This window comes from Protopterus annectens, chromosome 8.part0 (genome assembly GCF_019279795.1).
Source record: "Protopterus annectens isolate FY-2018-M chromosome 8.part0, PAN1.0, whole genome shotgun sequence".
NCBI classification, from domain to species: domain Eukaryota; kingdom Metazoa; phylum Chordata; order Ceratodontiformes; family Protopteridae; genus Protopterus; species Protopterus annectens.
In genome coordinates this window covers 1,605,597,782-1,605,624,551 of record NC_056741.1, presented here as the reverse complement: position 1 = coordinate 1,605,624,551, position 26,770 = coordinate 1,605,597,782, and positions in this window count along the sequence as shown.

Sequence of the window (26,770 nt, the reverse complement as noted above, 5' to 3'; positions counted from 1 at the left end):
AATTTACAGTATATGGACTGTCTGATTAACACCATCCTCATATGTGCCCCTCATCCACTAACCCTACATATACTGGGCCAATACACAGTGTATTGTGATGCCTGACTGAGGTATGGGACATGTGTAGGTTTGGCCCTACAAACATGTAAGCCAACAGGGTACCATACACTGGAGCAGCATGCAACATCAGATAGAACAAGACCAAGAACTATGACATCTACCGCAGTCTGTACACAGGCCAAGGTACATATTCGCAATACACACTCTGTCGACAATCACCATAAGTACACAGACCTCACTACTGTACACACTACAACAGAATTCCAGGTTTTGTCCTCAAATGTAATCCCTACTATACATAACATGTCTAGCAGTCTGATATCTCACTGGCTTATTATCAGGTATGATGTCAATAAATAATGGTGTCCTGAACATATGCACCTCTTACTGCATGACATATGTGCAAAGGTTGATAGAGGTGTGGCTGGAGGCACAAACATAGGGACAATATTGACCTGTTGCTGTGATAACCTCATTCATTTGCTGGTGTAACTGGGTTTGTTGTGACATATGTCTTCTGAGGGATATGAAGTTATTAACTCTCATGGCTGTCACCATGTACTGACTGCAATCCTCAGACTATGCTACTGCATTTCTAAAGATAGGTTGTCTGTGAGTAACACAACACACTTAAGACTCCAAACACTGGCCACTCTGCAGAAAGCCCTACAGGTGGGTGTTTCCTCAACCACATAACACTGTTATGACAGGTATTAAATTATGTAGACCAGCCATATCCACATAAACCCTGTTAAACCAACATTACTTCAAATGCAGAAGAGCAAGACTTACATTCTGTAGTCATGTTGGCCTGTCTCCACAGTGCATGCTGTAAGAGGTATATCCCACTACCCTCTGTGAACGCCTACATGATGTCCTTCTCACAGTGAATGAAAAGGGCCAACACTCACATAATGTTCCTAGTTATAGGAGTGTGTTTCCATGCAATTGGCTATGGGATTGTTACCACAGCTGCTCCTCATGCAATCGGCTAGTGGGCGACTGCAATTCATGCACAGGCCATCAGCTTATCATGAGCATTACTTACAAAACACAAGCTGCTGCCTAAGCAAAGCAAGTGTACTTCTCCACATCCAAAAGGAGGGAGTGAGAGAGACAGACAGAAACAAAGTAAGAAAGTAATGGGGTAGGAGAGTAAAAGCTAAGCATGCTTGTGTCACACACTTAGCAGTATGGAGTTTTAAACTCCTGCCTGACTTTGCATTGCTATTACATGTCTATGCAGTTATTGCATGCACCACAGAGCTTACATGTTGGAGAGCTGTCCAAAGGTATATTTGATGGTGAGTGACATCAGCAACAGTGATAAAGGAGGGACAAGGTAGGTGTAGTACATGTGCCTGTCCACAAAAAACAGGTGTCAAGAACGACACATCCACACTGTCTCTGGGACTTCCACACATTATCAAAGTTGGCAGGGTCAGGATTTGATTTCCTATCTAACTAGTTTGCTACACTACAGTATTACTCAGGTATCATGTGCACCACAGAGGTTATCAGGCTGATATATGGGCAAAGTATATGTCAAGGTGATTGACATCAGAAGGCATGCTTCAGTAGGGTAATGGGAGGTGCAGTGACTGTGAATGACTTCCAAATCTTTAATCTCCACACACACACACACACACACACACACACACACACACACACACACACACACACACACACACACACAGACAAAGGTTTGCCAGTACTGACATGCATGGGGTCATTGCTTCACAAGTGTGTAGTGGTTGACTGTGCCAGAAGGCTGTACAAGGCTAGGCAAAGGGTATACCTTGGCATCAGGCCACATGGCAATGGTCTGCAGTGTGGCTCAGGGGTGTATTCTCTGGATTGGCCCACAATAGTGGGTATTGTAGTCCCCATCCATTCATCTGGGTTACTATTGTGGGTGGCCAGTGCTGTGCAATGCTTGTCACATATGTCTTCTATATTCCATAACATGGATGGTGTCTGGGATGTGCACATGTCCCACATGCATGGTCTGTGACATATGGAAGTGTACCTGGGGTGTCTGGGGCATGTTGTGTGGACAGATTGTTATCATCTGATATTGCATTCCTGACCTCATGTGGTGAGAACTGGCAATGGAACTCAGGTTGATCCTGCACCTACATTGACAGCATGATAGAGGTATTCACTGGTGTTAGTGGCATCTGTCCATACAGCGCATGTGTATAAGGCATGCTATTTCCTTTGTGGGTTACAATTGTTGCAGGGGTCCAGTGGGGAACATAGCAAAGGACCACTGTATGCAATGATTTGCCTATTGTAGGGATGGAACAGGGTGCCATGTCCTCTGTAGTCCACTGCAATCACACCATGGTTATTATCTATGGGCAATATGCAGGGAACTACCAATATAGTGTTTGTGTATGAGACATGGGTGGAGAGTGTTCTCTGGGTAATACAAGGGTTGCCTATATTGTTCACCAATTCATAACATCACATGTAGGGGTATGGATTGTCTGCACCAGGCTTTCTGCTGTTTGATATCTGTTGTCCTTGTAAGGTGCACATTGTGACATATAATAGGTCCTCCATATAAGAAATTTGCAAAACCCACTCCACCATGAGTCCTGTTATTACATGATCACAGCTACCTCCAGACATGATACTGATGACAAACACACGCACACACACAGTCTCACAGTTGCCATGTCTGGGATTAGAACTCCTACCTTAGTAGTACATCACACTACAGCATTACTCAGTTATAGAATGCACCATGGAGCTTACAGGGCTGCTTCTTCCCCAAAAGTGTATTTCAAGGTGAATGACATCAGCAGGCTTGCCAAAGTAGAGAAATGGAAACTGTAGTGACTGTGAATGGCCTCAAAAGCATTGATCTTTACACAGACAAACAAACACACACACCCAGAGTTTCACAGTTGTCATGTCTGGGATTAGAGCACCTACCTCACTAGTACATCACACTGCAGCATTACGCAATTATAGCATGCATCACAGAGCTTACAGGACTACTCTTTCCCCAAAGGTGTATTTCAAAGTGAATGACATCATCAGGTTTGCCAAAGTAGGGCAATGGAAAGTGATTTGACTGTGAATGGCCTCAAAAGCCACGATCCATACACATACAAACAAACACACACACAGTTTCACAGTTGCCATGTCTGGGAAAAGAACTCCTACATCACACTACAGCATTACACAGTTATAGCATGTGCCATGGAGCTTACAGGACTACTATTTTCCCAAAGGTGTATTTCAAAGTGAATGACATCAGCAGGCTTGCCAAAGTAGGGCAATGGAAAGTGATTTGACTGTGAATGGTTTCAAAAGTAATGATCCCTACACAGACACACACAAAGTTTCACAGTTGCCATGTCTGGGATTAGAACTCCTACCTAATTAGTACATTGCACTACAGCATTACACAGTCATAGCACACGCCATGGAGCTTACAGAGCTACTCCTTCCCCAAAGGTGTATTTCAAACTGAATGTCATCAGCAGGCTTGCCAAAGTAGGGCAATGGAAAGTGATTTGACTGTCAATGGCCTCAAAAGCATTGATCCCTACACAGACAATCACACACAGAGTTTCATAGTTGCCATGTCTGGGATTAGAGCTCCTACCTAACTAGTACATCACACTAAAGCATTACGCAGTTATAACATGTGCTACAGAGCTTACAGGGCTATTTTCCCCAAAGTTGTATTTCAAAGTGAATGACATCAGCAGGCTTGCCAAAGTAGAGCAATGGAAAGTGATTTGACTGTGAATGGCCTCAAAAGCATTGACCCCTGCACAGACAAACAAACACACATCGAGTTTCACATTTGCCATGTCTGGGTTAAGGAATCCTACCTAACTAGTACATCACATATAGCATTACGCAGTTATAGCATGTACCACGGAGTTTATAGGGCTACTCTTTCCCCAAAGGTGTATTTCAAGGTGAATGACATCAGCAGGCTTGCCAAAGTTGGGCAATGGAAAGTGTAGTTCATAGGGTCATAGGTTCATAGGTTAGTACTAGGCTATCAGTCCTAGGCCCTATACAAACCTAACCATAACAATTCCCTAGCTATTTCTTCCCACAGTATTTACTTCCCTGGACCCTTGTCTAATAGCAGGGTGACTGATGTGATCCCCGGGGTGAATTTCCTATCTCCCATCCAATTGTCAAGGTTCCTTTTGAAGAGGGCCAAAGAGGTGTTCTGCTTGACATGTATGGGCAGTCTGTTCCAGAGTCTGGGGAGTCTCTGGGTCAGGAACATATCCCTCCAGCATATTTTGTTCATTGTGATGACAAGGTTTAGATCCCTGAAGAGTGTGACTCTGAGGGAGTGGGATTTCTTTATGTGTAGCACGTCCAACAGCTCTGGGTTTGACATGGCCTTGTATGTTAAGCAGAGATTGCCTCTGAGTAGACGATATGCAACAGAGTATAGCTGGATATGTTTTAGATGGTCAGCATACGGCATCTGCTTTAGGCCTGTGATTCTTTTAGTGATGTATTTCTGTGGCCTTTCTAGTTGTTGCAGATGTCTTGAGAGGTACATTCCAAACAGGGCACTGTATTCTATAATGGGTCTACTGAGAGATGAGTACAGTGGGACAATGACCTCCTTTTTTCTGGATGAAAAGCCCTTAGTGATGAGGTGTGCCACATAGAAGGATTTCTGGACTGTTGTGGTGATGTAGTTATTGAAGATGAGCCCACTGTCCACCTGTGTCCCTAAGTCTCTTATCACACTTTCAGTGTTTAGTGTACTGCCACCTATGTGGTAATTCAAGGTCACATGTTACTTCCCAAAATGGATAACTATACATTTATTGGCATTGAGCTTGAGCCCATGGCTCTGGCACTAAGCATCTGCTTACTGTAAGGCCCTTTTGTGGAATATCCACATCATTTGGGGATTCAATAATGGCTCCCAGTTTGTAGTCATCTGCAAACTTTGTTAGCCAGAGTCCCTTAGTGTTGGCCTGTACTTCAGAGAAGTAGACATCAAACAAGAGCGGTCCCAGGACTGAACCCTGAGGTACTCCACTTGTCACTTGTCTGGAGCTGGATTTGGAGTCAGCTACTTTTACAGGGTGGGTTCTGTCAGTAATCCAGTTGCTAACAGATCGAGTGATGTAGAGATTAATGCCCAGTTTAGTAAGTTTATCTATGATTCCAGAATGGGGATGGTGTCGAAGGCCTTAGTGAGGTCCAGATAGGCTGTGTGGACCGCCTTACCCTCGTCCACAGCTCTGGAGACTGATTCAAAGAAGTCAGTTAGGTTCAGGAGACAAGATCAGCCCTTCTCGAACCCAAACTGGGTGGGATCCAGAGTTTGAAGGTTGGCAATGTCTTTGTTTATAAGTTCCATGATAATTTGTTCCATGGCCTTGCAGATCAGGCTCGTCAGCCTGATGGGGAGGTAGTTCCCAGGATCCAAGGTGGATCCCCTCTTGTGAAGTGGGATAACTGAAGCTGTGCGCCACTCAGTGGGCACAAAGCCTGAGGTGAGGCTATGATTAAACATGGCACTTAGGTGAGGTGCGAGTTCATTTTGTAGTTTATGTAGTACACAGCCCGGGATTTTGCCTGGCCCCATGGATGCTCTATTCTTAGCTTTGGAGAGTGCAGTTTTTACCTGTGTGGCTGTCATTACCAGAATTTGGCAATCTTTCGGTATTGAGATGGGCCCTTTAGGGGGTGAGAGGGGGTGAAGTTGACACTGAATCGATCTGCCAGGATATTGGCAATATCCTTGGGATCAGTATATTTAATGCCATTCTGTTGTAGCTCAGAGAAGATCTGAGTATTGCAGAAATAAAATGATACCAAGGCAGTAAAGGTCCCAGCAAGGCAAAAAAATATATAGTAACAAAAGACAGCAATCTAGGACCACCAAAGCTTCAGATAAGAAAGCTTTACTAAAAAGTTAATGCTTTCATGCCAATAGCTTGACACTTCATCAGACAAAATACAATGACACAAAGGCACTCTTTGTAATAAAAGCAATTAATCAATGTAACAATTTACACTCTCTTAATAAAGGTTTTAAAGGCACATAGGCATTAAGTCCAGGACTTCTATGTGCCTGCAACTTCATAATCCACTTACTTTCAGCCTTTTCAATAAAATTATTTAAATCACCACCCCTCTTATTAACATCAAATCTCTGTAATACTAAAAAAACTAAAATAATGATATTTAAAAGCTTGCACATGTCTATACAAAGGGCTATCATCTTTATTCCTTATATAGCCAACATGCTCCAAAATATGTTCCCTTAAGGTCCTAATAGTTTTGTCTACACAAAAACAACATTTTGTGCAAAAAGTAAGATATACAAGGTGTTTATTAGTGCAGTCTGTATAAAACCTGGGATTAAAAACAAAATCATTAGATGGATGTGCAAATGTTTTAACATCAGAAATATAATGACATGCAGCACAATTCCTACACATAAATGTATCTAATCTGATGGATAGGGATCTGCTATTACTATTTTTCCCATAACAAAGCTGCCTCTTGAGGGACATACGATTCTTAAAACAAAAACGTGGTGTAGCACCTACAATATGCAAAACAGAACTATCTGAGGTAAGTATAGGCCAATTCCTACATATCACCTCACAAATATCCCCAGTATCACTAGTAAAAGTAATGACTGGTCTAACCTGATTCCTATTTGAAACTATCTTCTTGACACAGGGATTAACATTATTAGAAAAAAATGGTCTGGCTGAACCAGATCTAACTTCACTCACATCTTTTATTGCAGAATTTACCTCTTTAACAGAATAACCTCGTGCTTGTAGTTCTTGTCTCAATGTACCTAAAGCAGCATCTAAAACATCATTATTAGTATGCAATCTTGAAGTCCTAAAGACTTGATTCCTAGCTATGTTCCTAAAAACATGTGCGGGATGCATACTATTACGATGGAGTAAAGTATTCCTTCTACATGTTTTCCTAAAAACTGAGGTTTGTAACCCACTAACATCCTTGTATAGATGGACATCTAAAAAAATCTATATATACCATATGTGCATTGATCGTAAACCTCAAAAAATAATGGTAGACTCAAGATAGCTAACAAAAGAATTAAGTTCAGAGAGAGTACCATTCCATAGAAAAAAGATGTCCACAAATCTCCTAAAAAATCTTAGCTGTAAAGAATACAAATGAGTGGACAATACAAATTCATCCTCCCAATTAGCCATTACAACGTTGGCATAGCTATTGGCACAAGATGTGCCCATAGCCATGCCATCCTTCTGAAGATATACACACTCATTAAACATAAAGGCATTACTCTCAAGGATGATATCCAAAAATGTACAAATCAAAAAAATCATATCATGAGAAAAAATCACTATGTTTGTGTAAAAACAATGTCACTGCCTCAGCACCTTCATTGTTAGGTATAACTTTAAAGAGTGTATTCACATCAAGTGTAACTAAGATAAAACTAGAGACATCATGCAACAAATTAAACTCATACAAATCATGTAAAGAATGCTGTGTGTCCCTAAGGATAATACCAACCCTATTAACTACAGTTCTTAATTTATGCTCTACAAAAATGGACATAGGCTCCATGAGCCAAGCATTAGCTGACACAATAGGTTTTAGGGGTGGATCTCTGCTGTTCTTGTGTACCTTAGGTAACCCATGAATCATGGGTAAAAGGGGAAATTCAACAGTAAAGTAATCATAAAGATCTGAATCTATCATCCTATTCATGAGCAAATCATATAATTCATCACAGACATATTGAATTAATCTTTTCAAAGAAGCAGGTTGCAATTTAACATAAACATGTTCATCAGACAGCATAGCAAACATCTTCTGCTTGTACATTGTTTTATCAAACACAACAATGCCCCCTCCCTTATCAGCAGGTCTAATTTGGATGTTATCGTTCTCTCTTAGCATCTTCAGGGCATCTCTTTCAGTGTTTGTCAAATTCACAAAGTGCTTATTGCAAGTTGAAACTCGTTCTGCATTTAAATCAATTAAATCAAGTTCACATTTATTTAAAAGCAACTCTATGGATGGTAAAAAGTTAGGGCAGAACACACTGGGTTTCTTATACAAACAAACACCACTTTCACCTGGATAAATAGTTTTTAACATAACATTACGGGCAAACAATCGCAGCTGTAACATAGTCTCAACAGGATCGGCTTTAAAAACAGGTATAAACAAAAGATCACAGTTCAAGACACTAACTTGCTCAGCTGTAAGCTGAACAGAAGAAAGGTTAAAAACTAACGTGTTCTCAGTTGCTTTCAGATGGGCCTCTTGTCTGTTCCTACTTTGTACGATAATTTTCGTTTCCGCTTCTCTCCCCATGCTGGAAAATCCTTGATGGCTACTGGCAACATTGGAAAAGGAGTAGTCGTCACTGCAGGACTAGCTGAATGTTTATGTTTAACTCCTTGGCTCTCATTCATGTCCACAGACGATACAATCATGGCCTCTGTAGAAACAAAGGCCCCTGAGCCTTCCGATGACATCATCACATTCACAGATGGTGAAGAGGTGTGTCTTACCTCTCCATCAACAGATTAACAGGCAACTCCATTTACAACTACTGAGGAGACAGGCAACTCAGATGTCAGTATTGCCATTTAGATTCTTGACATAGCTATACAATGGCTTGTGGTTGTCTTTGGAATCTTTGGCTATATTATATTTGTAACTAGCTTTGGAGGATTTTATGAGGGATCTCAACTTCTTATTGAGGCTGGTAATGGAGTTTTTTGCATTCTGGGATTTTCCTCTTTTCTGCAACAGTTTCTTCCTTTTGTTATAAAGTTTGTTTATGGCAGGGGACCATCATATTGGCTTCCTTTTTTTGGAGGAGAGTGTCTTGGTTCTATTTCGGATGGCATGATTCATGCACGAGTGGATGCGCTCATACAGTGCCTTAGTGTAGGATTCAGTAGTCGACTTTCAGTTCCTGTCTGCATGGGTGTCCTGAAGTTTGTCACTTCTGACTTGAGTAGCATGAAGCTGGCTTTGGAGAAGTTATTTATGGAGGTTTCCTTACTGAGGAGTGGGGGAAGGATGTGGATGTCAAGGGTGATTAGCTTATGGTCATTTTCCATGTTGGTAATGACCAGGTCTAGGATATTGGAGCTCCTGGTGGGACTATGGATTAGTTGATCCAAGTTCTTGAAATGTATGAATTCGAAGAACCGTTGGGAAAAGGTGTTGGTGCATGAATAGTTTTCCCAGTTAATGGCAGGGTAGTTGAAATCACCGAGTATTAGGGTGTTTGGTTGTATCTTAATATTTTCCAGTATGTTTAGAAAGATGTAGAGAGAATCTTGGGGCATAGTGGGGGATCTGTAATTTGGATTGCAGTCTTACCTAGTGTTAGTTGCACCTGGAGAATTTCAGATGCATTGTGTTGGATATCTAGCCTGGTGGTGTGAATATCCTTAGTGAATATGGACACTCCTCCACCTTTAGTGCTTCAGTCCTGGTTTGGTGGCCGAAAAGTGTGGCAAGAGTTGTAACCTGATATTGCAGGGATGCTCTGTTGAGCCTTGAACCAGGTCTCTGTTACTGCACAGATATCAATGTTCTCCATTTTTAGGAGTGCCTAGTAACTGTGAATGGCCACAAAAGCATTGATCGCTACACACACACACACACACACACACACACACACACACACACACACACACACACACACACACACACACACACACACACACACACACACACACACACACACACACACACACACACACACACACACACACACACACAGTTGAAATGTCTGGGATTAGCGTTCCTACATAACTAGTACATCACACTATAACATTATGCAGTTATAGCACACGCCACAGAGCTTATAGGGTTTATTTGTCACCAAAGGTGTATTTCAAGGTGAATGACATCAGCAGGCTTGCCAAAATAGGGTAATGGAAAGTGTAGTGACTGTGAATGGCCTCAAAGGCAATGATCCCTACAAAGACAAATAAGCACACACAGAGTTTCACAGTTACAAAGCATTGATCCCTACACACAACCAGTCACCATATCTGGGATTAGAACTTCTCCCTAACTAGTACATCACACTATAGTATTTTGCAGTTACAGCACACACCACGGAACTTAGAGGGCTACTCCTTCCCCAAAGGTGTATTTCAAGGTGAATGACATCAGCAGGCTTGCCAAAGTAGGGCAATGGGGAGTACAGTGTGTGTGAATGGGCCATAAACCATTCATTTGGAAGTACACACACAACACTCAGTCACACACAGGTTTACATTTAACAGGAATGTGTATACAACTGCTAGAGGAATAATGATTTGTACAGTCATATTACACAGTTAGCACAAGCACCACAGACACTATAGTGCTGAGGGATATAATAAGCAAATGTCTACAGTGATTGACATTTGCACATCATGTGGTTTTAGTCAATTGGATGTGTGCTGGGTGGGTGGGACAGGCCTCATGATGGGAAGCTCTTTGTCACTAGCAGTCACTCTCTTTCACACATCTGTGTATGTGTATGTTTGGCCTATTATAGTGTGTTGTCCTTGGATATATGTGTGTATTCCTATCCGATGTCTGTGCAAAGCATGACTGATGTGCAATGTGGAGTGTGTGCACAAACATCTGTGACTGTCAAATATGTATAATCCACTGTTGTCACCAGACATGGGCTTCATTTCTGTAAATGTGGGAGCATGCCCAGTATGACCTTTCATTATTTTGTTGTCAGACATGGGCTTCATTTTTCTAAGTGTGGGAGCATGCCCAGTATGACCTTCTGTATTGAATGTGTGAATCCATTCCAGGTAGGTTGTACTCCAGTGCAGGCTTTTGTGTTCTACACCTACAGCTAGCAACCCGTTTCTGTAGGATATCTGTAGATTGGTTGACAATATGGGGTCACAATGGACAAATGATAGTGGGTTACTGTAAGTAATTGTGTCTGTGCTGCTTCTGCTACATGGTTTTGGTGTTAGCAGAGATATTCAGATATATGTACTCTTACACTGTGATGTTTTATGTCATCAACTACTGTCAGGTATACATATTTTCTTGCAGTAATTTCCTGGGGAACACAGGGTGAATGAAGCTGTGTCCAGTATTTTAGTCTGCAGCCTACATATTCTTGCACAATCATGCCATTCTGGAGGGGGAGCTGCAGACACTTGCTGATGGGTCTGTGTAAATGGTTTAGCACCTTGGTACAGTGGTGGCTGAGGATCCTATGCTTGTACATCCATCGACGTGACCATATGGCCATATCCTGCTGTGGCCATACCTCACAGTTGTACAGATTCACACAGGTCACCCAGAGGCAGAGCTCATATTTCTGGTCATTACCCATTCACATTGTGGTTTATGAGCAGGTTTGTAGCCACCCATTCCTATGTTTGCAGGCAGGGATAGTATGTGCACACAGCTGAGTTTCAGACCACACACTCCATGGCATCCATGCTTCTACCCCCTCTGTTATTCTATTGTCTTCCGAACATTATACAAACATTATCTGATAAGTATCCCTATAGTTATCACTTCATCCCAGCAGTATTTAGGAGTTAGTCCACAGCTCATGCAGTAGGACATGGTGGACATGCTACTGGGATTTGTCGACATGGCCTTGCATTTGGGTTCTGTGGACTATGTTATGTTGTTATTTGGGAGTCCATGAGATAACAGACATTGGCAGTGCGGGTGAGACACAGGCCTTTGACAGAGGACTGTAGGGCATTTGGTAGTGATGCAGGCCATCTGTAGCAGGCCGGTGCATTGTGTCACTCCTACAGTCCCAGGCTGAAAGTCACTATATTCCCCTGGAGTGACAGGGTAGGTGTGCAAGGTGTTAATGTCAATAGTTTCTGTCCTTATTGATCAAGTGGTGTGGATGCTGGCAGGGTGCTGCTTACAGCTAAGGACACATCTGCATGGGAAACCTCTTCAGCATGCTGCATTCTGTGGCTATTCACTTACAGAGGTGGGGGTCATATTGTACTTATTCCCAACAGCAGGGATTAAGACATGTGAGGTACCTGTGGCCGATGGTGGGGTGGGCTGGGTGCATTTGTGCTATGGAAGCTACTTGCAGCTGACTCACAGATATACATGGGGCATTCCACTTATGCTGGATTGTGCAGGGACATCAGCAGTTTCTCAGTACTTTATACATGTGACTTTTGTGGTCTGCCTGTGTTTGGCCAGACAACATCAGTATTCCATACTACAAACCCAACTAATGTGCTGCTAACCTGTATGTACAATTCCAAAGGTGTGTCCATTTGACAGTAACATTTTATACACTCTCTGTCTAGGGTACTTCCACCTGTGTACTGTTTGTATGTCTGGGCCCACATTCATGCCATGTCCATCTTTCAGATGGTGACAGATATTACATCTGAACAATTAGTATGGATTACTGCTGGAATGTGTCTTGCTGGGATGCATTGTGGTTGGCACTGCAGTTGTGAGATCTTGGCCCTGTCATCGGCAGTACTAGCCATTGGCCACCAGGACACAACCCACCATGCCTACATGCTGACCACTCTCACACAATATACAACACACACCAACCTAACACACACAGCCCTGCATATTGTACATGTGCTACAATCTATCCTGCTACTTTGGCCGTCTCAGTTAATCTGTGCTCCACTGTTATTATACCTACACATACATGTTACTATATTTCTACATAGGATTGCGGGGGGGGGGGGCACACCTGACAACTGTACACATTTGCTATGACTGTACTGGTATTTCAGGTACTCCATTTCATTCTGTATTCTGACCTATCATGCAGACTAGAGGCACATTAGTGTACTACAGTTCTTAGGTTTTATTGATCTACATTTCAGTTTCAGACTTCTTAACCTTCAGAACTAACATCCCACTGCCTGACCTGTTGTAGTCTGTCTGTATAGGTCTGGGGGAGGGCTGTTCTCCATAGCCATCAATCAGAGGTCTTAGCACAGCCTTTCTTTGTGTTTGTCTACACTTGTCCTGCTGGCTGAGTCTGTTGTTGGGTATGTGAGCCTCACTGCTATGCATGTGTGTGTCCTATGGACACACGTTTGGCCCACCACATGTCCGGCAGTGGGTTTTGTCACCTTGTCTAGTACTGCCTACTATGCTGACACCAGTATTTGTTAAGGATTTCATGCTGCCGATATAGGTGTCTACTAGCTGATGGCATCCCATTCAGCCATCCAGTTCCCTAACATGCTCACATCCATACCATAGATACAGGTAACAGAACATTCTACTCCATTCAGCAATTGACAGTGAGCGTGACATACCTTTTGGCTGTGCCAGTATTGAGGATGGTGCTGGAGGGCTGACTATGTTGGATGCACATAGTACACTCAATATACATGGTTAAGCACAGGTAGTGTCATGTTTGGCATCCCTTTTACTGTATGTGCGAGTCGGACTGAGGTGTCATTACCTGGGTTCCTACTGTGTCAGTGTATATGCTATGCGTAGCCTCTTTGCCAAGGCCTGGGCATACTGGGCATGCCTCCTTCTGCCTACTGAGGCAGGCTCAGGTTGTTCCTCCTCCGAGTCACTCTGTGCCTGTGCAGACCTTGGCAATGGTGGGGGGCTGTGTGGCCCTACCCTGTGCTGTTCCTGCTGCAGCTGTTTCTGCAGAATCATATTGTGTAGCATGGCACATACGATGACAATTTGGGTACATGTAACTGGTGAGTACTGCAAGGCTTCACCAGATATGTCCAGGCATCAGAACTGTGACTTGAGCATCCCAAACACACAGTCTATTATGATTCTGGTCTGTCCATGTGCCTCATTATGGAGTTCTTGTTCAGGTGTGTATGCATTTCTGATGGGTGTCAACAGCCACGGCTCCAGTGAGTAACCAGCATCCCCACTAGGTGACCATATGGAATGTCCCAGTTGGCAAATCTCTGGTGCAGCTGTGTCATATGCCAGATGTGGGAGTCTTGATAGCTTCCATGACTGCCAGCACACACATTCATTATAATGGTCTAGGCATCACGCATGACCTGGCAGTTGATGGAGTGGAAGCCCTTGCGGTTTATGTAGACTCTACCCCACTCTCCGGGTGATGCTTTGATGTGTATGTGCATGCAGTCTATAGCACCCACTACCCAGGGCATTCTGCTATTTGGTGGAAGAGATGCATATTGTTGGTCAACGCCTCACGGGTGTTGAGGAAATATATGTGCTCACTGGCATGTGCTGACATGGCATCCAGGAACTGGTAGAGTACCCTGGATGCTGATGCCTGTGAGATCGCCATGATATCCCCAGTTGGCCTTTGGAAGGTACCTGTGGGTAGTATTCTAAGCCTACATATACCTTGGTATCCACTGGGATGGGTTCCCCTCTGCTGGTTCTGTGTGTGAGGTGTGAATGGCACAACTCAACAATTTGCTGTAGGAGGTCCCTGTCCACCCTATAGCACTCCACTATCTTCTGCTCATGTAGCCCCTGGTAGGTACCCTGGGTCTGTACACTCTTCTCCTTCTCCTCACTGTGGGTTGGTCGTCAGCATTCTCATCCTCACCACCCTCAGCCTCTTCCACATGTTGATTTTTGAGAGCGAATGCAGCCCCTATCATTTTGTTGCTTTTGTTAGGTAAAATGGCCTTGCTTGTGTACACCAGTGGTGTAGAGTTTGTGGGAATAATCAGAGAGAAAGGTGCTTGCAAAGTTTATAGTAGTGTGCTGGGCTGGGCTTCTGCCTGTGTAATTGGCTGATTCTGATACATTTCACCTGCCAGCTATGCTAGTTCTCCTTGATTACCTTCCTACTGCTGTTTTCCCTTCCCTTTGCCTTCCTGTTTAAGCCCTGAGGTGCGCCATGCAAACACAGTGCTCAGATGTGAACGGAGCTGCATTTTCCTGGTTTACTTTTTTTTTTTTGTTTAAAATCCTGTGCGCCGTGTGCACACACATTTAGGCAATGAAAAGTGTGCTTGGCAGCTTCAGACACACCCCCTTCCTTAGCTCTGCTAAGCTAAGGCCAAACCCGAGCCACAGAGCTCCAGTAAGCTTACAGTATGCCTGACACACCCCTGTATAATTTCAGCTAGCTTTTAGGCTTGCACCATGGTTTTTCTGCACCTACACGGCTGGGTGCAGGCTAGCCATTAGAGGATATCTGTGATTCATTATCATTCCCCTCTGCATAGAACTGCCTGCTAATGCCTAATTACAAGTCTGAAACTGAGTCTTCCCCTTAGCAACCACTATTCACTGGCCTTGTTGTCTTCTGCCTGCCATTGACTATAATGGCAAAATTGTGATTTTGCAGAAAAAGCTTTTTTCAGGGTTTTACTTTTATTTTCCGGCCGAACCCGTTTGCATGTCGCTGCCCTATGCTTAAACAGCCGAAATCAGCCAAAAAAAGTTATTATTTATTTATTATTTTGCAACTGTTTTCCATGCCACTGGCCATATATTTGCCCATTGGCATGCTTTCCACATTATATACACCCTTTATTTGGAGCTGTCATGGCTCCGTTTTGTAGTTTACAGAAATGTACTCGGTTACTATCCGAGTACATTTCTGCAGGTTACACTAATCCTGCACGGATGGCTGCCAGCTTCCTAGATTGCTAATTCACCTCATTTGCATGTTCTTCACCTGCAAATGGGGTAATTAGCATACAGGAGCTTTGCCGTGCATGAATAGTGCAGGACCACTCGTGCACATCCCGGGAGCTTGTTCCTGGATCTCTCGGCGGCCATATTGCCACCAGCAGATCCTGCACTATTCCTGCACGCCATGCAGAACTTGCCAAATCCTGGGGTGTATTTTAAAGAGGATCATGGTATCATCGATGTGCCAATACAGTTCTACAATGCCGCTCATAACACAATTTAATTTTTTTTCTTTTTCATATTTTGGTTTCTCCATAGGAGTATAATGACAAGTGAATATTTGTACATTCATGTTAGCTAGATTGTCATATAACAGGGCTTAAATATATAATTTTCTTTCACGCTAATAGGATATGTATGTGTTTAACTACATTCTCAAGACTCACTATTTTATTACTTTACTAATGTGACCATATTCTAGGACTATAAAATAATTAAAATATAGTGTTTATATCACATTATCGAAAGATGAAAATAGCGAACGCTATTTCATCAACCCCAAAACATCTAAACATGAAAATATTGAACATTCAGAACAGCAAATTTTTTCCCATGGGAAAAATTCGCTGATCTGAAACACATACACACAACACAAGCACATCAAACAAAGCAACCACACACATAAACTTAAATTCCTACATCTAACGCTACACTAAACTAAACATACACTACTATCTACCCACTTACCTTAACCCAAACCCTAACCCTAAGGTCTGTCACTATCGTGCACTCACCTAACCTGCGCCCTAACCCTAACTCACTTAAATCGCCCCTAACCCTAAAGTCTGTCACTATCGCACAAACGCCTAACCTACGCCCTAACCCTAACTCACTTAACCCACCCCTAACCCTAACGTACAAACAATCGCAAACTTGCCTGAACCCAACCCGTAACTTTCCACCACAGCGCTAAGAATAGCGAAGCCACAGAAACGGCCAACCAAATTTTTTCCTGAGGAAAGAATTTGCTGTTCTGCAGATTCGCTGTTCTTAGTTTTCGCTGAATAGTGTTCGATATCAGAACTTTTGAAGTTTTAATACTTTGATGTTTTGATATAGACCCAAAATATATATGTGCATATATCCAGGGATAATAATTGCCTTGAAATTCCTATGAAAACTCCTGAGCCTCATGACCATTTTTACTTTGCTAGTACCCACCCTTAGGCCATACCCACTCTCTAGGAGAAATGGGCCAGTCAAACTCAGTGTGAAATTATGGCTGCCCAAGTCCTAATGGCATGGAAGGCAAGGCCCAGATCTCCATTCAAGACCATAAAAGATACTGAATAAAGGAAATGCGATTTCAGACCCTTAGAACTGCAGGGTGTTTAAGGTCATGATTTTCTTAGTTAAGAACCTCCAGGATGTAGTTGTTTGGTATGTCTAGTGAAGCCCATCCCATATGGAGCATTATACTCAATATTTGGTCTAATAGATGTCAAATGCATGGGAACAATGACTTATTTAGAAGTGGATGACATTCTGTTAGCCATTAGCTAAGCTATGTATAAGGATTTTCTACTACTGTTGGCACATGATGATCAAAAGAGGAGGAATTAAATCAGTCCATGATCCAAGATCCCTAACATTTTCATTTTGAAATGTGCTATTGTCTAAGCACTAAACACACGTGAAAAAATAAATGGTGATATCCACATACAGAAATATATATAAATAGTAATCAGCTGTATACAGTCAAGACAAAAGAAATGTGTGTAATTTATACAGTTGTACAAAATAGATGAGGCAATGGCCTTTTCAAAACACAATGAAATAGTTATCTAAAATGTAAATAAAGTCAAGTTTACAATTATCCCTCATCTCCAAAGCAAGGTCATTCAGTGTTACTGAATAGATGATTTTTTAAAATTGGTTTTGAATTTATCCAGAGTGTTTGCTGCCTGATTTCAGCCAACTGTTGATTCAAGGCAACTGGTGCCAAAAATGCCATTTCTGCAATGCTAGTTTTGAACTGTGGTCTTGTAAGCAATAACCCTTCTTGCAGATTTCCCCTCAGTGTGAAATTAGTATATAGTACAAGTTCTATACTAAAATAGAGAGCTAATGGGTTCAGAACATCTGCCTCAAAACACCATTGCACCTTCACTGGAGCGGTCTCTTTTGTGAGGTTTGTCAAAGGACTCCATTATCACATAATTAGGCACAAAACAGTTAGTACAAAACACTCACTTTTCTTTTGGGAGTGTTATAGGCCAGTTTTTTTTTAGTTAGTTTTTTCCTACTTCCTCTTCCTAAGTGCATTTTCTTAGGACCTAAAGTGAAGCCTGCTTGTTTTACAGATTCTAAGCACAGCCTCTTAGTTAGGCTAAGTGCGACTACCAGCTTTCTGAATGCATAATCACATCCATATCAAGAATGAGACTTCAATATTTTACACGTCAGTCTTTGAAAGGCATTGGGAGCACTGTGTATGGAGAATGGTAACACTGTGTACTGAAATAGACTGTTGGGAGGGAGGTTAAAGAAGTATTTTTTAAAGGGAAAAATGAGGAGAAAGTGGCATCTGCCATTACCCCTTTGTTAGGACTACAGGTACTGAGTATCCAGCTTTTCCTAGGTTCTCAGACAATTGATAAGTTTGAGCTCTGAATTGCTGTATGTTGTTTGACTGCATTTGTTTTTGCATTTTCTACATTTAATGTTTAGGTTTTGATATTTTCATTCCTTTTTTTGGATTTTTTGTTCTTGTATTATTACAGTTCGCAGTAAAACAATTTAAAATACAGTAAAGTTATTTTTTTTCCTTGGAGTCTTAAAAGTTGTTGACTACAGTCAGTTAGGAAACATTCCTTTTGCATTTGTTGGTTGAACAAGTATTAGAGCTAGGCAATTAGTGGGAGGAGTTGAGGTTCTTATTTAAAGGTAGTCACCTGTATTCCTACCCAGCTACAGAGCTCTGAGTTTACAGCTACTGTTTGACTGCATTGATTTCTGTTTTTTTCCCCAACCAGCAGCCCAGGTCTTGTGCTTTTAAACTTGGTAGCTTTTTAGGTTCCCAACCCTATTGTACATTATACTTTGGAAGCCTCTCGAGAGCCAGTTCTACTGGGCATGGATAGCTGCAATTGATAATGCACTACTATTAGACTCAAAACTTGAATTAGCCTCTGTTTCATATAAGCCCATTCAGTTAGTCCCACTCTGCAACATGTTCTTTTCTGCATTTTTCCTTGTTTAAGCCAAATGTCAGCCTTTTGAGTTTTTAACTTAGTCTGGCATCCCTCACAATAGTGGGAGAATTGTGAGATCTGTGGCTCATTTATTTCATTTCTAATGCATTTTTACTGTTTGCATTTTACTTGGTCTGGGGACCTTAGTCCTGTAATATCACTCTCAATAGTGAAAACTGTGAGGATCAGAGCCTTATATATACACTTGCACTGCATTTTTATTTTTTACCATTGGATTCCTCTCCAACTCATCTCCTATGATCTATGCTGAGCTGTGCAGCAGTAGTTCGCAGTGCCCTGTATAGACACAGGCACATGGAGCTGTAATTTTCCATATAAAACTTCCTCTGCTGTTCCCTTACTGTAGAGCACCTAGTTTTCCCACTGAGAAGCATTACCTAAAAGTGCTTTAGAGCACTCTTGGGCCTCTCTCCCCAGCACGACTCCCAATTTAGTTAAACTGCTCTTAGATCACAAGAGAGGATTCACAGCCATGGATGTGCACATTCCTACTGTCTCTGTATCCAATCTGGAGGTAAGGAGTGACCTGAGAATATACAAATTGTCTCCTGCTTACTGGCAACCACCTTATTCTTAAGCATATGGACAGTATGCAAGAGATGTAGTTATGCTGTCTCTTTAGAGGCACAAAGACACTGCATCTCCAAACAGGTTGCGAGTAACACACATACATACATACATGCACATAGACACCACCTTCTATGGATCAGACAGACAGACTTGCATTTACTGAGGCCATCTAGCCATACCTCAGAGGCCTCTCAAACATCATCCTCCACAACCTCGCAACTCTACAAAACAACACTCCCCAGGATAAATACAACCCATCTCAATGTCTCAACTTCTATGCCCTTAAGGCAAAATACCACAAAACTCAATGTATTGGTCATTGGAGAATATTGCAAAACACTAATGCCCCACTCAGCAAGGTGAGCAAGGAGACAGTCAGTCGCCCATCAGGGGCACAAATCCACCAGATTACACAGGCAGTCCATATAGGTGATAAATTACCAGAGAAGGACCACCCTGGACTATATAAAGAGAAATATGATTGCTCTTTCAGATTATGTCCCAAGCAGGTATGGGCCTAGTATTGAGCATCATACTTACTTCTCCAAGGATGATACTACAGTATAAACAGAAAATGATTCATTTTAACAATTAATTTAGTTACTGCTGTCATGTTAAGGGGATCCAGTATTCATCAGCTTGGGAAGACCTGATTGACCATGCTTTGCCAGGAATGGTCTGTGCTTGTCCCCACTAGGCTTTCAGAAATTAAACAAAACATTAGACACCCTTATAGTGCCTTTTTTTGGCAATGCTAAACTGATAAACCTTTTGACATCATAAATTATACTCATGATAAATTCAAGGTGTTACTGCTCAATGCTATGAGTCTCAGCAAGAGGCTCCTTTTCCTGGAAGCACTTCTTACCCTCAAATGTACAAACATACTGCTGGAAAAGGCAACCTAGCTGTGCAAAACTATAATATCTTCCACACATTTAAACCAACTAACTCATAAGGGACAAGAGGTGGAGGAGTTTTGATCTACATAAAAAGTAATCACACCTAGACCGGTCAAACTATATGGCTGCTTGAACCACTCCATCTCTAACTGACCTTAGGTAAAGTCAGGCAACATTCTTGCTAGCTGTAGGTTCCCATCTATATCCTTTCAGAGGCTCATCAGTAACTGTATATTGACCCACTTTAGAGGCAAACATTATATAATTATATATTAAACTCTGCTTGAGTGCACATTGCACTGTGCTTCTTCACTGGAATGTATATATACATTTTTTTCTATGTAATTAGTCTGAACTATTCTGTTACTGTTTACATTTCTGTATTTTTTGTATGTCCCCAGAGATGAGCTGGAAATTGGTCAATATTGATCATTGCACTATCCCAGTAAATAAATATAGAATATGACTCAGGATAACAATACCATGTATTGAAATGTACTGGAAATCACTTAGCATTTAGCTATCTACCACTAGGATTCATACACAACCACTAACAAAGCTCAAAGACTCTTGAATTTTGTCAGTGCAAACACTCTGGAAGAGTTAATCCGCTCACCTACTACAGATGCAAATATCCTGGATCTGTTACTCAAAAATATGAGGGGAATGCAGCCCCCCTTCCCCAGAGTATTTTCCTCACTGGTCAGATCGCAGCACAAATGAGTCACATTTGAAATATATAGTTTAAATTCACAGCAAACCCAGAACCTTTAATAACTTTTCCAAGGCTAACTACCACCTATTAAGCAATGACATAACTAAATTCCAAGCTCCCCCAAACTCAGAGAACACTGTGGCCCATGCAAATGCTTTTACAAAAGCTTTGTACATGCATTTAAGTAAATGCATAAGAACCAAACCAAAATAAACTTACAAACTGCAAAAAAAGCCCCCCCTTGGTGGACCCCAGTATAAATAGGCTATACAACAAAAGAAAATCATGTTCAAGAATATGAAGGGCTATGGCCAAAATGCAAAAAAAAAACTCCCTCATCAGTCTCAACAAGCAAGTCAGGGGAGTCCGCCAAAACTAACTTCTAAGCAAATATAGCATCCCAGGCTAAGTATATAATAAGGCATTTTTCATTTGTTTTCTCTTAAAATTAGCTTAATCTTGCAATTGCTTTTGTGTTAGCCTTGTGTAATAACACCACTTCTGGAAACATTGTAGCATTGTCCAGTGTTACTAATACATACTGATACTAGAACATTATTGACCAAAGTCCATAGTAATACTTCAAAAGGCACCTCCATAATTGGTTTGCTATCAATGAATTTAAATGATGTGCACTTTCCTGGCATTCTGAACAAGCAGTTTCTTCAACATTCATTATACCTGGCTAATATTCTTGTCTTAGTTTTGTTTCATCCCCAGGGTCTCCCAACACACAGCTATGGGAGAGCTACATTACTAATGTCCTAAAAGGTTTTAGCATTAGTAATTAAAGCAGAATTGCTTCTCTTTATACATACATGACATCATCTTTTAACACAAAGTAAAAAGTACTTGGACTTCATGTTCATTATCTCTTACAAACTTGGTTATATTCTCTTGCCCTAGTTAAATACTTTCATCCATTTTAAATGTAGCTTACTTCCAAGTTGACTAACTCAGAGTTACTTTTTTCAGGAGCTTGTCCTAACAATGCTATCCTCTTAAAGAGATATTACTTTTAAAATATATTTGCCAATAAGGTCTTCCTCCATTTCACTTCACTAGTTGTAACTATTGCTTAGAAATTACTAGTCGGACATGAAGCCTTACTCCATTTTTTCAATGTGCAATCTGAAGCCTCTTCACAAGATCATAGGAACATAGGATCATAGGAGATTACTAGGCTATTGGCCCTGAGACCCTTATAAGCCTAGACAAGAGTTTAGCCCATGTTTAGACAAGTCAACACCCAAAGCCCCTGTCCAGCAGGGGCACAGGTGGAATCCCAGGGGTGACTTTTCTGTTTCCCATCCAGTTATCCTGGTTGTGCTTAAAAGGGATAATTAGGTACTCTGCTTGATGTGGAGAGGGAGTCTATTCCGCAGATGGGGGAGTGTCTGGGACAAAAATCTGTCCCACCAACAAGTCCTATTGATATCACAGACCAGGTTAAGGTCTTGCGTATGGGTTACTCGAGTTGAGCTTGACTTGCGGATATGTAGCAGTTCCATCAAGGCAGGGTCTGAGATTGCTTTGTATGCCAGACAGAGTTCACCTCTGAGGAGTCTGTATGAAACTGAGTGGGGACAAGGCTTTTAGCCTATTGATGTAGGGTAGATGTTTGAGACCCTGGATTCTCCTGGTGAGGAACTTCTGTGGTCTCCTCACCTGCTGCATGTCCTTTACAAGGTACATGCCAAAGGGGGTGCTGTACTCAATAACTGGCTTAATAAGGGAAGAATACAGGGATGTTATGACCTCTTTGTCCCTGGATGAGATACCCTTATAACTTATAAGGTGGGTCATGTAGACAACTTTCCGTACAACAGAAGCAACATGGTGGTGGACACACACACACACACACACACACACACACACACACACACACACACACACACACACACACACACACACACACACACACACACACACACACACACACACACACACGTAGTCTTTATGAAGTCTTTAGCTGTAGGCCTCACCTAGGCTCAGATTCTGTATTACAGGTATTTCCACTAAGTACAATCCACAAAAAGGTTCAACTATTTTGCCAAGCTCCACACCTCCAGGATCTTCAGGTAAGACCCTGCTTACTCCTTTCTAAACCGCTGAATGAAGAGCTTGCTTCCTGTCTTGCAGTTGCAGGTTACTGCCATATATAACCAATGACAAGTAATTAATGTCTAGTTATGTAATACATTCACTAGCATAGCAAATGCTGTGAGAATTTCCCCAATCACTCGCCACTTCAAAAGTTTTAAAAAGGCAAGGCATACTACGTATTTTCATTATACATATGTATATGTGTGCATCTCTTATCAAATTATAAGCCAGTTGAAATGTAGCAAACCAGCCATTACCTTCCCTCATGTGAAGGGATGACAATAAGCAAAACTTAATTTTTGTTATGAAAAGTAAAAACTTGCCTTTGTGATACAGTGCAGACAGAACAGATGCACATTGCCTTTTTTAACCTGCCAATCTGTGTATATCTGAAAAGTACATTCACACATAAAAAATGCATTCAGCATTCACTGAGTGAATGCATACATAATCTTTAAATGTATGGATAAATTTGCGTATACAACTTGTTTCTGAAATGGAAACATTTGGCATCTTCTTGTCCTATTATATCCAGTTCTGTGCATATTAAAAGAAAAACTGCTCAGAAAACTTCAGATGGTTCTGATAGTTAGACATTGTTTCCACAAACCACAAGGAATACATGACAATGTCAGACAGCATGTTGCACTCCAGGGACACTAAAATGATTCAGTTTCATGAAAATGACCTTTAATTTCAAGTAAAACCTTCAACATACAGCAGAAGGTCACTGTTAATGTTAGTCATTTCTCTCTTAGCATAGTTGTTTGGCACCATTTACTTTTGATTTGTTGCTAATGATTCTTGTAACAAAGTTCAGTGGTTTTGTTTTCTGGAACTACAGTCACTTTCTTCCTGTCACTGTTTTATTGAATTTTTGAAAACACAAGCAATATACACAGCAGGAAGTACATCTATTACAAATATATTATTAAAAGGCCTCCATGCATAAATAAAATCACCATAAAAGAGAAAAGGATTAAGTCAAGGCAATGTAAGACTGACAAGGAGGAATACACACAAAGAAATGTACAGCTCAAACCCTGGAAAACTAAGTCCTTTTGTCAATGCACATGTAGTAATTGGTCATTATGAATATAAAATTAAAGTTTATACGTGTATTACAGGTGGAATATTGACATGAGGAAAACTGCAATGTATACTTTGTAACAAGAGAGTCACAAATGGTCAGAGGCAAAAGGTGCCTTCACATCAGCTTTACTGGAAAAACCTTACGATTAACATCACGTGGCTTCTCATCACACTTCTTGGCAAGGGTGATACCCTCTTAAAGTGAAATTACACTTACAACATTCACTAAGCTCTTTCTCCGTTACACTTCACAAGCTATAACCATTGCTAAAAGTTCCAAGAATTATCAGTCCTGCATGAATCCTTACTCTAGCTAGCTGTACATTTTTCAGTTTGAACCTGAAGTAAAAGCCAAACCCTACCTAGAGTATTTGTACTGTATCAAAAATTTCAGGAAAATTAGCATCTCATGACTAGAGTACATATCCTATCTAGTACAATGTAATGATTAAAATAAAGTTGCTGGAGTGCTTGTACATGCTGTTAATACATACTATACCACTGTCACAGCCTATTATGCATTTGCTGTTTTAAGAGCATACAGATTTGTACTTAGAACCTAGTCCCACTTTGTTCAAGAATACTCAAGTATTAACTTCACTTATGTTGAGCTGTTATTTAGTACTGAGCAAAAAGGTACCGATCTGAATAAAACACTAGTGGATCCTGATATATTGGACACTGCTATTCATTGTTAGTAGCCATCCTTCAAAGAGTGGGTATTTGGTATAGTGGTTAAAATGTTCAATTTACAAGCACAAGGTGCAGGATTTAATTCTCTTATGGGGTAATTGACAGGGCTTGAAAAGGCCCCCAAGTGCAGTTAGCCAGGAACTTATTCAGTGTCTATCCTGAAGCACAGCTCTCTAGATTTTAAAACAAATCCTCCACACTTGGACCTGGATTCAGTAAACTTCCGTGCAGGAATAGCTTATTCCTTCATGGAAGGGACCATTCACGTGCAGCATGGCAGTGTTCCATGCATATTCATGAAGGTGTGCTGCTGTGCTGTAAAACGGACACAGTTCTGTGTATGAGTGCAGGGGGTGTGTCTGAGAGCAGTGCTCTCACAATACACATGCCCCCTGCACACCAGAATTGCCGTACGGCAATTTAAATAGAGCGAGAATGCTATAACACCCCCAACCCATCAGGGTAAGAAACCTGGACAAAGCCATAAGGGACAATTGTCCCTACAAAACCAGAAAGCTGATAGAATAACAGGTTTAGCATTAGCAAGGATTTTCTGAAGAGTATGAAGTAAAAAACACAACAAATACATTTTTTTTGCACATGTGCAATAAAGTTTAAGCGTAGCTGCAAGGGTGTGCCCGTTGCTTAGCTATGCTTAGCCCAGCTGAAACGGCACTATAAGTTAAATAGCAATAGACATTAAGCATAAACAAAAGTGCAGTAGTATAGCGGGTTGAGTGTATACCTTGCATGCAATTATTCACGGTTTGAGCCTCAACAAAGCCATTTCCATTTTGTATGTGTAAACATTACAATTTTAATTTATTTGTATATTTATGTAGAAAGTAACTTATATTTCTCAACCAGAGTAATGTATTAGGCCCAGATGTGAGGTGTCAGTGTAATAAATTTGTTAAACCCCATATAACACAAGTGCCACATGCAGTATAGTCACACAAGAATAAATGTGATGTCAGGGAAGGTAAACAAATTTATAATATGTAATGAATGATAAATCAATCCCATAAAGGTGGTAGTCCAATAAAATAAAACATAAGCAATACTAAGCATTGGAGAGCTATGCTGACCAGGTGTACGCATTGTGTACATATGAATGCTAAGTAATGAGTAGCCCAGCTAAGCAGATTTGCCCATTGGTAAGCAATACTGTACCTGCCCCTTTAAGCCCTGTCAATCATAGCTAAGCAGGTTTGCCTGTAGCTTAGCTCAGCATATTCAAAACCTTCCAGTCATGGCAAAGGATGGGAAATCAGCCATATTTAAACCCCACAAGTGGGAAAACAGCTCATAACTAGTTGTATCTCAACATTGTAGGCAGTATGGCAGTTGTTGGAGAGGGCATGTGCTTTTGGGTGCAGCACTGGGGCATACAGGAGTCCAAAGTCATGGTAGGACTCCTGGTAAAAAAACATGACATGAGACATGCTGCAGGACCAGTACCAGGGCTCCCAATTTAAAGCAGAAGCTTGGGAAAGTCTCAACCATGATCTCCCCAGTGCCACTGGTATCCCTCGTACTGGTGAGCAGGTCCAGCACCACTATGCTGACTTGAAATGGAGGAAGAGGGAGCTCTTGGAACAGTGGGTCCAAGAAGCAAGACAGAGGGGTGATGTCCCAGCAGTGTGTAAATATTCATAGCAATAACTGTTTACCAAAGTCCAGCCCATGTATGCAATAGATAGGTATGCCTAAATGTTTCTCTGTTTTCATTACAGCTCCAGCTGAGTGGGCTGCGAATCAGGAAG